Here is a 3,858-nt window from a genome sequence, read left to right as displayed (position 1 = left end):
GGCGAGCTTAGATAGCAAGTCAGCTCGGGCATTCTGTTCTCTGGGCACATGTACCACTTCAAAGGAGACAAAGGAACTCTTCAATTCCTGTACATACTCCAGGTAAGCCGCCATTTGTGGATCTTTAGCCTGGAACTCGCCTGTTACTTGCCCCGTGACTAACAGCGAGTCACTCTTAGCCATCAGCACCCTGGCTCCCATCTCCTTAGCCAGCAAGATACCGACGATCAGCGCCTCATATTCTGCTTGATTGTTGCTGGCTTTGAAGGCAAACCTCAAAGATTGTTCGATTAGCACGCCGTTGGGTCCCTCCAAGATGACTCTAGCACCCCTACCCTGCTGGTTCGACGATCCGTCCACTGAAAGCACCCAACGGAAGTCATTCCCCTCAACTCGTGTCGCCTCAGACGAGAGCTCGACCACGAAGTCTGCAAAGATCTGCCCCTTGATCGGACCCCGGGGCTCATACTTAAAATCAAACTCCGACAGCTCCACCGCCCATTTCACCATCCTCCCAGCAACGTCGGGCTTCTTCAAGACCTTCTGAATGGGCAAGTCGGTCATCACCAGTATCGTGAAGCTATGGAAATAGTGGCGTAACCTCCTTGCCGAAAAGACTACTGCCAGTGCAGCCTTCTCCAGGGCCTGATACCTCGTTTCGGGGCCCTGCAGCACCTTACTAACAAAATAAATAGGCTTTTGAACCTGATCTTGGTCCTGGGCGAGCACCGCACTCACCGCCCTCTCAGTCACAGCAAAATACAACCTGAGAGGGGTTCCCACCAGCGGTTTGCACAAAATCGGGGGGCTCGCCAGGTACTCCTTAAGCTTAACGAAGGCCTCTTCGCACTCCTTCGTCCAGGTAAACTTGTTGTTCCGTCTTAAGCACTGAAAATACGGATGGCCCTTCTCTCCACTAGCTGACACGAAACGAGACAGGGCGGCCATCTGACCTGTAAGCTGCTGCACTTCTTTCACGGTAGCCGGGCTCCTCATCGCCAAAATGGCAGCGCACTTATCGGGGTTGGCTTCTATTCCTCTTTCAGTTAAGAGAAATCCCAGGAACTTCCCAGCCTCCACGCCAAAGATGCACTTCTCGGGATTCTGCTTCAACCTAAACTTGGCGATCGTAGTGAACAACTCCTCCAAGTCCGCAACGTGCTTGCTTTTCTCCGGCGAGGTCACGACCATGTCATCCACGTACGCTTGCACATTCCTTCCCAACATTGGTGCAAGTACTCGATCCATCAACCTCTGGTACGTGGCCCCCGCGTTCTTCAGCCCAAAAGGCATCACCTTGTAGCAGAAGCACGATCTCTAGGTCATGAAGGCAGTCTTCTCTTCATCCATGGGATGCATCTTGATCTGGTTATACCCCGAGAAGGCGTCCAGGAAACTCAGCAACTTACACCCTGCAGCACTGTCCACCAGGGCGTCTATGCTTGGCAAAGGATATGAGTCCTTTGGGCAAGCCTTGTTCAAATCGGTGAAGTCGACGCACATGCGCCATTTCCCGTTGCTCTTCTTCACCAGCACGACATTAGCTAGCCACTCAGGGTACTGGACCTCCCTGATATGGCCTGCAGCGAGGAGCTTCTAGGTTTCGTCCCTGATCGCCTGCCTCCTCTCCTCGTTGAACTTCCTTCTCCTCTGGCGTACCGGTCTGACCTGATTGTCCATCGCCAAATGATGACACAAGAAGTCGGGATCGATCCCGGGCATGTCCGAAGCGGACCATGCAAACGCATCCAGATGCCGTTCTATCACCTTGGCGATCTGGTCCTGGAGCTCAACTTCCAGAGATCTTCTCAGCTTGAAGATCTTTCCCCCGATCTCTCTTTCGAGCCACTGCTCGACGGGTTTTGGTCTGGTTTCTCTGGCGATCACCGCCCTGGCGATTCCCAGCTCCCTCGCTTCCTCAGGGCGATTCCGCGCCTCTTCTTCCTCCAGACCGGCGTTCCCCTCCCCTAGCTCAGCATCCACCATCACCACGTCACTTCCGGTGGTCTCTTCTATTACCGCTGGCCTGGGCTTCACACTAGGAGGCGGGGTGGTTGTCACGTAACTCACCGACCTCTTGTTCTTCAGGCTATTCTCATAGCACTTCTTCGCTTCTTTCTGGTCGGACTTGATGGTGATCACCACCCCTTCCATAGACGGCAGCTTCACCTTCATGTGCCGGGTCGACGGTATAGCGCCTATTCTGTTGAGCGTGGGTCTTCCCAGCAGAATGTTGTATGCTGAGGGAGCATTTACGACAAGGTACTTGATTTTCTTTGTTCTCGAACCAGCCTCATCTGTAAACGTAGTCCTCAACTCTATGTACCCCCTGACCTCTACCTGGTCACCAGCGAAACCATACAAACAACCTCCATAGGGCCTCAGCTGGTCAAGGGGTAGCTCAACCTGTGTGAAAGTCGGCCAGAACATCACGTCTGCCACGCTTCCTTGGTCCACCAGAACTCTATGGACCTTCCTTCCTGCTGTGATCAACGAGATGACTATGGGGTCGTTGTCATGAGGCACAACGTCCCGAAGATCTTGCTTTGTGAACGTAATGTCCACATCCGGCGAGTGGTCCTCGAACATATCCACCGTCATCACAGACCTCGCATACCTCTTCCTCTGTGATGCGGTGCATCCACCACCCGAGAAACCTCCTGCAATGGTGTGGATTTCTCCGTGGGTGGGCATCTCGTGTTGCTGAGCTTCACCGCCTGCTGGTTGGGAGCTCGACGCGCCCCCCGTCCCTCTATCCAGCAGGTAGTCGTTTAGGAACCCGCTCTTGACCAAATCGTCGAGCTGGTATCCTAAAGCCAAGCATGAATCCACGGTGTGGCCAAAGCCCTGGTGGAACTCGCACCAGGCGTCTGGCTTTGGTCCCAGCAGCTTGTCGCCCACCTTCTCGGGCGCCTTCAGCCTAGCTGCTATATTGGGAATGGCGATCAGGTCCGCCAATCCCATGACAAACTTGTGCTTTGGCGGGCGATTGTACTCCCGGCGGGCTGGTTGAGGGCGCCCTTGGCCCCTGCCCTTGTTCCTCCTTGGATCGTAAGGATGGCGAGTCCTCTGATCCCTCCTGGCCGCCGCTCTCTCCAGCACTCTGTGTGGCTGGATCCTGGTCTGGGCACGTGGCCTAGCGGGAGCCACGCTTCCCCTCTTCTCGGCGACCTCACTTTCATCGGCGATGTGGGCCACCGCAAGTCGCCTGACCTCAGCAAATGTGGCAGGGTGAGCCCTGATCAATGCCTCGCAGAATGGTCCCGGCAGCACGCCCTTCTTGAATGCGTAGACCAGCATTTCTTCGTCTTTGGCTGGCGAGCGTACCATCTGCGCCCCAAAACGATTCAGGTAGTCCCTGAGGGACTCTCCCTGATACTGCCTTATGTCGAACAAATCATAAGACACCCTGGGCGGTGCCTTGTTCACTATGTACTGCTCGACGAAGATCTTTGAAAACTGTTGGAAGTTGGTTATGTGACCCGTAGGCAGGCTCACAAACCATTCCAGCGCCGTTCCCTGGAGCGTGCTCACGAACATGTTGCAGTATACGGCGTCTGATCCTCCTGACAGCATCATCTGCATATGGAACGTGGTGAGATGTGCCTCAGGATCCTCCACGCCGGTAAAAACAGCTTTCACAGGCACCACACTCGTAGGGATAGGCGTGTCTGTAATCATAGGGAAAACGCGAGGTGGCGTTGACGGCGCGACCTCTTCAGCGACTGGACGCCCTCGCTGCTCCTGAAGAGCTTGACGCAGCTCCTCAGTCAGTCTGCTAAGCTCATCATTCCTGGCCCGAGAGGCGACCAGGTCCTCGTGCATTCTCGCCTGCTCTATACGCGAGGCTTCCACATT

Source organism: Phaseolus vulgaris, unplaced genomic scaffold (genome assembly GCF_000499845.2).
Source record: "Phaseolus vulgaris cultivar G19833 unplaced genomic scaffold, P. vulgaris v2.0 scaffold_16, whole genome shotgun sequence".
In the NCBI taxonomy this organism is placed as follows: domain Eukaryota; kingdom Viridiplantae; phylum Streptophyta; class Magnoliopsida; order Fabales; family Fabaceae; genus Phaseolus; species Phaseolus vulgaris.
This window is presented reverse-complemented; position numbering follows the sequence as displayed.